General features: G+C 35.4%; 1 long non-coding RNA gene across 1 annotated transcript in view; it reads right to left on the bottom strand.

Annotated features, from left to right (window-relative positions):
* The window catches only part of LOC140601523 (uncharacterized), a 602,967-nt gene that overhangs the window by 260,968 nt on the left and 327,918 nt on the right, over positions 1–14,081 (bottom strand). Inside the window, exons 9-11 of the long non-coding RNA XR_012004538.1 lie at positions 6,012–6,137; positions 5,338–5,515; positions 2,675–4,071 (exon numbers count right to left, since the gene is read on the bottom strand). This is a non-coding gene — a long non-coding RNA (uncharacterized lncRNA). The remainder of the gene's footprint in view (positions 1–2,674; positions 4,072–5,337; positions 5,516–6,011; positions 6,138–14,081) is intronic.

The raw sequence follows: 14,081 nt of genomic DNA on the forward strand, positions 1-14,081 counted from the left end.
ATTTGTAAAGATCTTTGCAAAAATATCTATTATGCCACTGAAAAACTTGAATTAATAATAGAACCATAATTTATTATTGAGCAACATTTAGCAATTACATTGAGACAGTTGCCAGTTAGCATCCACATACTATCACCCCAAAGAATTATGTCCTGTAGTTCTTGATCTAACAACTATATACAAATAGCAAAATAGTTACTTATTTAAACAATAAACATTCATAAATGTGTTGTAAATCACAATCATGCATTATGGTTGTATTCTGTATGCCACAGATATTTTCCATCATGACTTAAAGAGGGGTGTAAAAATATTTATTTCAATAGCTACATTTTATACAGCTTTCCTTAGACTTTAAGACCTAATTCAGGCAACTGGCTTGGGAATGTCAGTGCATGTATTATTATTTTCATCATCACATTATTCATTTATATAGCATCTCTCTTCCTCAAGGATCTCAAGGTTATTTACAAACATTAATTGCCAAATACCTGTAGTGTTCCTTTGAGATATATAAACCTGAAGTTGGACTAATTAAAAATTATAATCAAATCCCCCTCATACACACACACACACACACACATACACACACACAACTTTTTTACTTATTTACAAAATAATCTCTTCTAAGCTGTGGAAGTGTAATTGTTCAGGAGTGAGTGACAAGGAACAAGGACAGCAAGCTGATGAGACCAGCATAGCAGCAGGACACATGAGGCTCTGGCCCTTCTCTTTGAAGTGATTTGTCTATGTGGGAAACCAAAAATGAAAGGGTATGAAGATAAGTCCATGAAAATTTGATTTTTACCAAGATAAATTATGAGACAGAGAGAGAAAAAGAGAGAGAGAGATTGAGAATATAAAGCTAAATTAGTGAAAAGTTAGATTATACCAACAAAATTCTATCTCCAAGCTTGCACTTCTGGAAGGAAAATTCTATCTGAGTAATCAAGGAAATTCCTTCTCCATATAGCATTACATTAGAATCTCAATGACCCAAATGATATTCAAAAAAAGGATTTCTAACAGTCAACCTCTTTGAGTGACTCCTGACATCCTCACGGACGTTGGTTCCTTGCTGACTCTCTGCTTCAGTGCCACATGCCTAGCACAGTGCTTCCTTGATTGCACTATGAAGCCATCACGTCCAAGTTCTGGCCACCTTTCTGGGGTAAAGCCATAGACAATAGCCACAAAGCCAAAAATTGATTTTTCACAAAAATGATAAATTTGAAGAACTTCCAATGACATTTAGTGAAGATAAAAAAAAAAGAACAAACCAAATAACCAATATAAAACACAAAAAAGGAAATAACACCATAACTTAGACATTAAATGGTGTAATATAAACAAATCTGTTGATACACAAAATTTTAGATGAACTAAAACAACTCAATTGTTGAGCTGTGGGAAACAAAATTCATAAAGCTCAAAAAGAAAAATCGATATATTCCTTTAACTATTAAAGATAATCTCAATAATTTCAGGAACATAAAGTAAGTGAAGCACCTGGCGCTGTCACGTACTAAGTATGTCACTTTCCCCTGGCCTTATTTTTTCCCTTCTGTAAATAAGGAGGTTGGACTGTATTATCATTCCTTGAAGAAAACTTTAGACAAATAAGGTTTCACCAGCTAATTCTGCCAAATACATAAGAAATAAATAATAACAATATTATATATACTCTTCTAGAGACTAGAAACTGTGAGTCACTCTTCAACTCTTTGTGAGGCCATCATAACCTTGATATCAAACTACAAAAAGAACAGTACAAGAAAAGAGAAACTTAGGATGTCCAGGTGGCTCAGCAGTTTAGCGCCGCCTTCAGCCCAGGATGTGATCCTGGAGACCTGGGATCAAGTCCCCCTACCTGGACTCCCTGCATGGAGCCTGCTTCTCCCTCTGCCTGTGTCTCTGCCTCTTTCTGCGTCTCTCATGAATAAATAAAATCTTAAAAAAGAAAAGAAAAAACTTAAGCCAACCTCATTCATGAACACAGATGCAGAAAATTCTAAACAAAATATTAGCAAAACTATTTCAGTAATACATGCACTATATCATGGTGAATTAGCATTTACTTTAGAAATGCATGTTGATTTAACATTAGAAAAGCCTTGTACTATGCCCCTTGAAGACAGTAAAGAAGAAAAGTCATAAAATCACCCCCATAAATGTAGAAGAAAGTATAATGAAATGTAATACTGATCCACGATTAAAAAAAAAAATCAAATCTTAAAAAAAAATAAAATCCTGGCAAACTAGGAATGAATCAACTTCTATAGGATATTTACAAAAGACCTTCAGCAAAAAGCTTATTTACTGAATAGCCATAATTTCTCTTTTGTGATTCAGAATAAAATAAGGATGTCTACTGTTACCATTTGAATTCAATACTTTTAAAGATAGACACCAATCACACACACACACACCAAAAGTGAGAACAATAGTGGTCTTCAGGAAGATAGAAAGATATCAAATTAAAAAAAGATGTTTGGTCATGTTTATTCAAAATTATGTCTATATTAATGTACCAGCAGTAAGAATAGCTTGATATCAATTAACACATTATTATGGTTTTAGGGGGAAAAATGGGTTTAGAAGAAAACATCCCAGGAAACCTGAATTTCAGGCAAAAGGGATAGAGACAAGGAAAGGGTGCCACAAAAAATCTTACCTGACTGATAGAAGTCTATGTGATGTGTGTATGAGTGGCCCTTCCACCGATAGGCTGCTCTATGCCTGATGGGAAGCCCACGGTGAGAGAGGCCTTCTTAAGTGATGTCATAATTAATTATCTTCCCTGGTAACTCAAAAAAGACACAAACATGCAACCCAGCTTTATCAGCTCTGATGCGGCTCACTCCCAAATTCTAGCCTTCTCTTTCCAGACCCATGAGAAAGTTCTCTGTAAGCCTCAGTTTCCTTGTCTATAAAATGGAGATAAGTTGTTCCCAATGAGGACAGTTGTTATGAGGGCAACAGTTGACATATGTGAAGCATTTAGAACATTTCTTGGCATAAAGTAAGTGCTCAGTAGGTATTAGCTATTGTAATTTTGATCATTAACACCCACCATAAGGTGGACTTACACTTTGGCCCCGAAACAACAATTATAGTAGAATATAATCTTTATACTGAATTACTTGTTCTTGTGTAGCAGGATGAACACAATATCAGTTGGCCAATCCACATTTAGCTAAATCAAGCAGAGGCTGTCCTTTCTTGCCCACAGATGAACATCAAGGTTGAAAGCCCTTCTTGTTCATCTTCCATCTCATGCCCTCCTATTTCAAGTGAAAAGCTGTTCAAACAAAAGTTCCCCACCTGCCTCTGTTTCTCAATCACGTTCTCACTTGCACAGGCATATGCATCTACACAAGAATTGCAAGGCAAAATTTACAGACACAAGCTGTTTGTATCAAGAAAAAGAAATCTCCCCCACACACTCCAAAAAAAGACTTAGAGCCATAGCCTTCCATAAGATTTACTTTACCCGTTTTCATTCAGAATCTCAGGCTACAAAAGCCAATTAAAAAAAATAGTTTTTCTTAAGGAAAATTCAGAGGTACTTCTGCATTACAAAATGGTTTCTTAGAGAATACAGTCGTGTGGGGTTTTTTTTCCCCAAAACAAAGGGACAGCCTGCTCCAAGTGAATTCAAGTGTCAACTGCTTACAAAGCAGAAAATGCTTTCAGCAGAAAAGCTTTATGCTTTTTTAATTATAAAGGATTATTTTAAAAAAACATACATTAGCACTACGTTTTAGACAAGACCGTAAAATAAGAAAACTCAACAATATTCTTCAAAAGTTGTATGATTCCATGTTTCAAATATTTCCACCAAATATTAAAACTTGGAAAATAAACATTAGATTTTGGATGTTTGTTTTAATTTGAGCCTCTGTTCTTAAGATTCTTACTACTTGCAAATCTCTATGGATACAGACAGGAGTAGTTACCTCAAAGCCCAGTGTGACAGCCACTGGAAGCAGGATCTGGAAGCAAGTCACTTCTGCTGCACTGATGGCCATGGCACTGCTGGTGTTGGTGACATGAGGCATTGTCCGGAGGCTTTGGGAAAGAGAAACAGTTAAAGATGAATTGTTAGATGAAACCACCCCACACAGCAAATGCCCAGGTTGGGTGCAAATGAAGAAAAATGGTGGATTTACGGTAGTAGTTTTCTCCAGGTAAATTAAGTTATTCACTGAGTGTGCAGTTGTTACCTCTTGTTGCTCACTAACCACTTTAGTATATTCTAGAGAAATGGAGGCAGAATGGTCCTATGGGCTCCTTGGCCCTAACATACTTTGCAGAGAATATAATAAGTATAGTTAGAATATGATTACGTGGGTCCTCATGAGAATGCTGTGGTCACGTGCATATGCCTTTCTCATTGTTAGTCCCTACATTTTTTTAAAGGTGAATTTGTTAACCCCAGGAAAAACAAAATAAAGTTCATTCTCTCACAAATGGCAGAAAGGATTCTTTTTAACTTCTTTGCTTATACATTTTAGACAAATGGGGAAAAGGATTCTTTTTAACTTCCTTGCTTATACATTTTAGACAAATGGGGAAAAGGATTATTTTTAACTTCCTTGCTTACACATTTTAGACTGACTCTCAAGGTATATTTACTTCTAAACTGTGTTCTACACATACCCTCTCCCCATCTTTTTGTATCTTACTGTCACAGCATTCTGTATAGATAATTCATGAAACTATAAATACTTTTCCAGGTGCAAGAGTTTTAAAAATTAATTATTCTAATGCTTCAACTTCTATTGAAGTTTCATAATGAAATTGCTGATAAAAATACTCGTATGAATATATATTATATAAATGCTATAAAAACATAAAAGCATACCATATCTATATCTATATAATCTTGAAGGCTCTATTTGGTTCAGGTTGGAGACAGAATCAGATCAGGAGAAAAGTGTCCTGGTGGTACTGCCAAGCCTCATTTGGCAACAATAGCAATGTGTGACAGCATTTAATGAAATATCATATCTTTTCAATTAAAATTTTATATACTGGAGGTTTACTTAAATTACACCAAATAATTTTCAAATCTAGAGCTTAGTAAGGCAACAGAGAATGAACAGTATACTATTTTGGAGCATTCATGTGAACACTTCATCATTTCATTTCATCATTTAAAAAAATACTTTCCCCCAAAATAATAAATATTAAAAGAAATGAGCCTCCTATAATACAACATCTATTTTTATTTTAAATGATTTATCCATTTCTGAAGAGCCAAAAGAAAATTAAACTTCATCAAAAAGTCCTATTCAGGCTTTCTAAACCAGAATTAATAGCCTGTCATTTTACGTATGCAGTTCTTTCAATTCTGTGATTATGGAACAGTGGTTTTCTGATTTGTTTCTCCCAGTGTGGGCAGCTGATGGTACACTGTGCTCAGCTGATATCTGTCTGGAAGGAAAGTTATCACCAGGACATTGCAGGATGTTGTGGTCCAGAATCCTTGCCAGTTACGAAGTCTGAGATTCTGAAATGGAGCAAAATATATTCAACACCTCCTTTGTTTAGTCACAGTTATAAAAGCAGCACACATACATTTTATGAGAGATTGATTAAATGCTTCAAACAATCCCCTTAGATGGAACTGGTAGATGCCAGATTATCAATACGAAACTATCCAGAAAAGGGAAAGGCGGTTTCAGATGAAAGGAATGTGTTTTCATTTATTTTTATTATGTTTATGCCTTTGTATATAAGACAAGCTAATGGCCCTAGGAATTATCAAATTAGTGGATTTTGTGTCTGCTGATTTCGCCATTTCTCAATCTTATAGTTAATTTACTTAACTGCCTCCTCATTAGTAATTCTCAGCAAATAATATTACCATTTAATTGGGTAGGCTTTAAATGCTTTGCAAATCCCTCAACATCTATACTTTATTATTTGATATTCATAACACTTGGTTAAATTGGGCTGATATAACTTTACCCATTAAAAAATACCAGAGAAGGTATGTGACTTACCTCAAGTTCACACTGCTTTTTTTAAAAACTACAAGTACATAGAATATCCTCATTCATAGTAGAATGATCTTTCTCCTCTACCATATGGCCTATGATGATATTTTTTTATGCATTGTGCAATTGGTCCTGAAAACAAAAGTAATGATAAGAGCAATTATTCATTTTGCATCATTTGATATGGATTATTCTGTGGACCAACAGTTCCAAATAATAGAGTCACCATCAAATACATGGATTATTATAATTTTTGAAGCATTAAAAATAATTAGATGGTTATTGCTAGACATTGGCCAGCTAATGAGCTAGTTGAGATACATTCACAAACAGGATTTAAGGGAAGTCAAGGCTGAAATGCTACTGATGACCCTTCCCTTTGGCTAACATGTCATCCAAATCCTTATTCTTATCTGCCTGACATCCCAACACCCATAATTATTCCAAACATTGAAGAGGTACTTTCTTTCTTTATCACAGAATTTGCTTTGTCCCTACTAAGAAGTAACATGGATCTGTAACAACTTAAACCAGGACACCTTTACTCGTGTCAATGTATTGTGACATGTATTAACTCATTTGACTCTAACATCTTTGTGCAATAAACAAAGATTAAAAGCCACATTTGAGAGTGAGAGAGACCACTGGGACTCAGCAAAGTGAAGTGATATCCTTGGGGTCCCACAACTCATAAGAGGTAGGTCAGGAATAATAATTCATCTTTTGACTCCAAATTCAGCACTTTTGAACCACATCTGTGAGACCAGAGAATGTAGGACCTTACCCTGGAAATATTTTTTTGCTCCTTCTGCCCTCCCACTAGAGGTGATTAGGAGCTCATTGCCCCAGAGATTCTGCATAAAGGGCTTCTTCCCACTCTCAGGTAGGCATAAAGGGGACGCTGAGACCTCTCATCTACTTTCTTTTCCTGTGAACTAAAATGGTGATATGAAGACTAATTTTGTTGGGGAAATGCAAGCACAAAGCTAACTGGTGCAGGAAGCAAATTTTGTGCTGCCTGTAACTTATACAAGTTTGGTGGCCCCTTTTAAGAAAAATGATACACAGCTTTGTGTGGTGGCAGTATCATAGACAATGAGGTTTATCTAAAGCATGATTATTGCTAATTGAAAGGAAAAATAATACAAAATTAGAAACGAAAAATTAGGCATTAAAGCAAATGTTTACCTAGAATGAATAAAATCTCAAACCAATCACAAATTTCAAAAAACTGAAAAACTGCAATATGCAGAAAACTAATGCCATTATTTATTAACTAATACAGGTCTAAAATACTATTTTGGTAGATCTTAGATGATAATGATTTTGTCATATAACTTTCAATAAAAATTTAAAACAATGATTGTCATTCTTCTGGTATGTTTTTTTTTTTCTTTCCACTCACAAACTTGGGAGCCAAACCTCATAGGGCACATTCATATTGAAATATGATTCATCTTGGATGAGTAGGCACAATGTGTAGGGAAAGTATTATGGGAAGACATTTCTACCCCAGGAGGGTTTATATAAAGGCTAGTCAGTGTTCCATAGAGAAAGAGCTCAGCAACACCAGCTTAGGAACCCTTCCAGGTAACCATCTAACCTGAACTGTTAGTGCAGAAGATACACACAGACATGTTGGAAAATACCTGTACTATCAAATCATAAGAGAAGCACTATATTATATGGTTCCTGCCTAGCTTGAGAAAAATGTGGCAGAGAGAAGGTCTTTCCTATAGACACAGAGCAAAAAAAGTAGTCTGCTCTTAGGAGTGGTCTTAATAACACTGACTGATTCTCCTTTTTCATTCATTCATTCAACACACACACACACACACACACACACACACACACACTCTTTAATGTACCAGGTACTATATCAAGCACTGGATATGTGACAGCGAACAAAGAAGCATTCCATCTATGCTACCTGAGAGCTCACCTTCTCCTGCTGGGAAGATTGTCACAGGTAAGGAATTTCTGCTCTAAGGTGGATATAAGCTACTGGGATAGAAAAAGTGAGTTTCCTGGGAAATCCTGAAAAATTGTTCTCTCAGTAATTTTATGGAGTTCTTGACTTCCAACTGTATTTGAGGTAACTGGAACATTGCTTAGCTCTGGTCATTACAGGAATTAGTATCATGCAGGCACATTTCACTTGCTGACATTTGGCATCTCAGGTCTTTGTAATCCAAATGAAGTCTCTGTAGCAATAATGGTGATAGGCACATAAAATTACAGAGGCAGTTTAAGCCAGGACAGAAATATCTCCTCATGTGAACTCTCTATGACAGGACTAGGCTGAACTATCTTATTATTTCTAAATCCATACCACAGCACAAAAGTTTTAAAGATGCCAGAAAGACCCCCAGCAGAATTTAGATAATTACTCACATGACATGTCACGTTTTAGGGCACTTTTTCATCATTACTCATTGTGTTTGTCACAAATACTTGATATTATAAACAAGACCCTCATTTTAAGAACCTCATTTTCTAGCATCTAATTATCCTCCCCAAGTGATATTCCTTCGTGAAATCATAATTTATTCCTATAGAAATATGATTATGACTTCAGGTTAAAGAATAAACAGGAGAAACATGAAACTTTTAAAACTATATTCTTCGATCATGCAAACCTCTCTAGCAATAAAATGAGAATTAAGAAAATAGGAAATGCATGATGAGCTGGTAAGATTGTGGCTAAATATACTGTTTCTAAAATTTTCTCAGCACCAGGTGCTTGAAAGTACACAACTTATTTAGGATGACTGCAAGTGCTGTCTCTTTTTTCCACTTGATTTAAGGGTACTTTCAATATTTCACAAAATTTTTACTTTCCTTAATTCTTAAATTTCACTCTTCCTATAAATATTTTTAACTTTTCTAAAGTTTAATTTCATCCAAATGAGTAACATTTCTAAAGGTCATATTTATGTGGTAACTTTCAGTATGAATTCTATAAAGTGCTTTGTAGGTCACTGACTTTCTAACATAGTATATATCAAACAGCAAAACATGCTAATATGTTAAATGTTAAAATAAATCTTACATATAATACAATGTTAATATAAGTGTTATATATATTATAAATGTTAATTTTAAATGTTAAAATTAACCTTACATTTAATGACTTATTTACTGATATTGATAGATAAAGTGTGATTAACTTATTCAATCATTTCCCCTAAAATCCATTGGTGACATTATCATCATATGCAATCATGTATTTCTTTTAAATCCTTATTGTCGACTCTTTACACTATTGATCTACCCAACTTCTTGACTCTTCTCCTTCTCTAGGATCCCTGTCATGCCTCTTTTCTGGTTCTCCTTCTACCTCACCCCTTCTTGGTCTCTCTCCTATGCTTCCATGCATCCTTTAGTGCCTAAATCAGATAATTCTATAAGCTTCCAACACTGAACTTCCATATTTATTTTTCTCATTCATGCCCCTGTGTGTACTCCAAATCTGATGGCATGAAATTCTACTGCTTGTCTATGTCTCCCAGATCAAACTCCTCCTACCTCACTTTCCAATTGACCCATAAGATTTCTCCTCATAGATGTCCTCTCTATCATGTCACACTCAATGAGCTAAGGAAAACCTTTTTCTAAAATGTACTCCCCCCCTTTTTTTTTTCTTTTGGTGGTGTTGGTGGCTGTAACATTCTTTACCTCCGAGACTAGGAAACTTGAAGTCATTTTTAAATTTCCTCTTTGCCTCAACGCTCTGAATCCAGTCTATCACTATATCAATATACCTCTTTATTTAAAAGACTCCTTTTTCTCCATTCCTACACTCATCCCACAACTGGAGCCTTCATCACCATCAACTAAACACTTCCCAGCCTGATCTTCTTGCCCCACCATTACTCACCCTGACAATAAGAATGATCATCGCCAAACAGACCATTAAGCGTGCTAGTCTCCATTCCAAGAACATGATGTAGTTCCCTATTTTCCACCTCTTGCTTCCTGTTTCTCCCCACCTCCTTCTCCCAATCTAGACCTTCTCCATCTTATTTATCTAACCTGATTTGACTAATCCCCATCTTGTGGTTTGTAATACAGTAGTCTCCTCTTCCAAAATATTTTCCTATGATCTTTCTCTTACTATCTTTGTTTGTGCTGCCCCTCTATCCAGTAAAACACAATTCCTATCTCTACCTAGTCCAATTCTACTCCTCCTTCAAATGCCACCAAAATTCCCTGTCTCTGACTAAATCCATACACACTAATCTCTCCCATCTCAAATGTGCTACCCCACTGAAGTTCTAAGCCACTTGGCACAATTCTAATAAATGGCTGAGACTCCCCAGATGATGCTTTGGCCAGATCTCACAGGGCTGCTGCATCCTAGTTAATTCACCATCATTCCAGCTCTGATCGCTGACTTTACACTTTCAAGAATTCAGAATCTTCTGATCACTCAAATATCATCAGGCTCTAATGAGTGAAAGAGAAAGAGAGAGAAAGAGACAGACTGGATCACTCCTAAATCTAGCTCAATAATCTATAACCACATGAACTCAAGAAAATGACTCAAAGTTTCCTAAGTCTTTGATTCCTCATAGTGAAAATTGCAGTATTAATATCAACTTTTTCTAACTCACTACATTGCTATGAAAATTAAATAAGATAATTTATGTGGAAGAACATCATAAAGCATTATATAAATGTACAGAATTATAATTAATTCATGATAACAAGATTCATGAGGCACTTAGTTCTAAGCCATAAAGTTTATTTAATAATTTATAAAGAGGAATAAATATTTCTGCTGACTCTAAGATGTGTGTGCTCTTGAGGTAAACCCATATTTGGATTAAAGTATTGAAGGAACTGAGTAAATAATTATCAGATTTGGGGAAAATGAATCCTAAGTAACTTGAAAGATCTTGAGCTATAGTTTGCAGTAATTCTTGGTATTTTAGGGGATGGTAGATAAGTAGTGGAAATAAGAATCATGGACTCTTCTGCAGATATCCAGATCTACATTGGCATGGAAATTTGTGTTAGCTTTGAAATCAGAAGATGAGGACACCTGGGGGGCTCAGTGGTTGAGCATCTGCCTTCAGCTTGGGTCGTGGTCCTAGGGTCCTAGGATCGAGTCTTCCTCTGCCTGTGCCTCTGTATCTCTCTCTCTGTGTCTCTCATGAAAAAGTAAATAAAGTCTTTAAAACAAACAAAGAAACAAAAAAAAAAGAAATCAGAAGATGGTTATATTTTCTGAATTTATGAAAGCCTCATGCAATGGGAGACCAGTTTTCCCTAATCACTGATAATTAACCCCTCATGATAATATTATGGCTTATGTTTTCAAGTCCCTCAGCATCATATTATCTCTAAGATTAACTTTATTCCTCCTTTGCATTCCATTGTGGCTTTATTTGAAGAATAAGGGAGTCAGGCAGCCTAAGATTATGCCCTAGCTCTGTCACTCACTATGTTGACCAAGTGACTTCACATGACTCTATACCTCAGGTTTCCAAGGTTTCTAATCTGTAAAAGGGGGATAATAATATACTTACATCATAGGCTGTGTTGAGGATTGAATTAATCCATGGCATATAGTAAGAGCCCAATAAATTTTATAGTTGCTTTAATACCTATTTCATTCTGTTTGTATCATAATCATCTCTGCATATCTGTCTACTCTGCCAGACTGTGAGCATCTTCAGGAGCTGTCTGGTGTATTTCTCTTTGTTAGCTTCTCAGCAATTCCATAGTACTTTGCTCACCAAAACAGTGTTCAGTATATTCGGGGAATAAATTGAGGAGTTTCATATAGGTGTCTTGCCCTGCCAGCTAATATGCGATATCAGAAACTTTGTAAGTCCTCATGCAAGGCTAACATCATGTGTGGTACTCCTTTTATTTTCCCCCCAAACAATAGGCACTTAATAAATATTGATGATTGATTGATTTTATATGAAGTACATTCTAAGATCCTCCTGAAACCTGAGTAATGAAGCATGTTGTTCCAGGACTTTTATCCCATATTCTCCTTTATCTTCCCTTTTGCTGTATGTCCTCAGTTCCTATAGTGAGGAATCAATCACACGTAGCCATAACGACAACAGTGCCCAGTATGTGCAAAGCCAATTGTCAAGGACTCACCACTCTGATCACAGAAAAAAGCATTTAAGAGATAATAAAATATTAATTGGTACTTTACTAAGATCTGGAAGAAGCTGAGAAACATAGAGAAGAATTAATAACTAGCCAATGTTTTCAATATGACAGAAAACAAAGCCAAGAGAACAAAGCCCTTTAGGCATTGCACGCAGAGACTAAGAATTTGCAGGAATGGAATAAAAATAGGCAAAGAAACAGGAAAATGAGAACCATATTCATATGCAAAAGTAAACAAAAAACAACTGACCCAAGATAATCCAGATGTTGGGTTTAGCCGACACTATCTTCAAAATGTATATATATATGATATATTTACATATGTATCTCAATGCAGGCCAGGGGATAATAAGGTTATATCTTTATATATTTGAATAATAAACAAAGAAAAATATCAAGCAGAATTCTGTATTCAACCAAATATTTTTAAATAAATATGAAATAAAGACATTTTCAAATGAATAAAAAAATGGAAGAAATTTCAGTAAAAGAAACACTCTTGCCATGAGGGAAATACAAATCAAAACCACAATGAGATACCACCTCACACCAGTGAGAATGGGGAAAATTAACAAGGCAGGAAACCACAAATGTTGGAGAGGATGCGGAGAAAAGGGAACCCTCTTGCACTGTTGGTGGGAATGTGAACTGGTGCAGCCACTCTGGAAAACTGTGTGGAGGTTCCTCAAACAGTTAAAAATAGACCTGCCCTACGACCCAGCAATTGCACTGTTGGGGATTTACCCCAAAGATTCAGATGCAATGAAACGCAGGGACACCTGCACCCCGATGTTTCTAGCAGCAATGGTCACAGCAATGGCCAAACTGTGGAAGGAGCCTCGGTGTCCATAGAAAGATGAGTGGATAAAGAAGATGTGGTTTATGTATACAATGGAATATTACTCAGCTATTAGAAATGACAAATACCCACCATTTGCTTCAACGTGGATGGAACTGGAGGGTATTATGCTGAGTGAAGTAAGTCAGTCGGAGAAGGACAAACATTATATGTTCTCATTCATTTGGGGAATATAAATAATAGTGAAAGGGAATATAAGGGAAGGGAGAAGAAATGTGTGGGAAATATCAGAAAGGGAGACATAATGTAAAGACTGCTAACTCTGGGAAACGAATTAGGGGTGGTAGAAGGGGAGGAGGGTGGGGGGTGGGAGTGAATGGGTGATGGGCACTGGGTGTTATTCTGTATGTTGGTAAATTGAACACCAATAAAAAATGAATTAAAAAAAAAGAAAAAAGAAACACTAAAGGACATTTTTCTAGATGAAGGAAAATGATAATAAGTGGTAAATTAGATCTAGAGAAAGGAATTTAATTCCTAGGGCAAAACTTAAACATAAAACTTAAAACTTTGAAGTAATAATTGAAGAAAAAAAACCTAATATAGGACAGTATAAAAATTACCATATTCCCTCTACCCAAATCACACAGGCTCTCATATTATTAACATCTTGCACTAGTGTGATACATTTGTTATAATTAATGTTATTAATTTTGGACAATTCTCAGCCATTATTGCTTTAAATATTTCTTTTGCTCCTTTCTCTCTTTCTTCTCTTTCTGGGATTCCAATTACTAGTATGTTACATCTACTTTAATATCTGTTGTTTTAGATGTCTTATGGGGTGTTTTTGTTTTTCAGTCTTTTTCCTCTTTGCATTTCAATTTGATAGGTTTCTATTGACATATGTTCTTTCTCATTAATGCTTTCCTTGGTTGCATCCAATCTGCTAATAAACCTGTCAAAGGTACCCTTCCTTTACAGTGTTTTGATTTCTAGCATTTCCTTTGGAATTTTACTTGTTTTCCTATCTTTGTTTATATTATGTATCTGTTCTCGCACACCATCTATTGTTTCCATTACAGCTTTTAACATATTAATTATGGTTATTTTAAATTCTCTACTTGATAATTTTTGAG

The sequence above is a fragment of the Canis lupus genome, chromosome 12 (genome assembly GCF_048164855.1).
Source record: "Canis lupus baileyi chromosome 12, mCanLup2.hap1, whole genome shotgun sequence".
Lineage (NCBI taxonomy): Eukaryota > Metazoa > Chordata > Mammalia > Carnivora > Canidae > Canis > Canis lupus.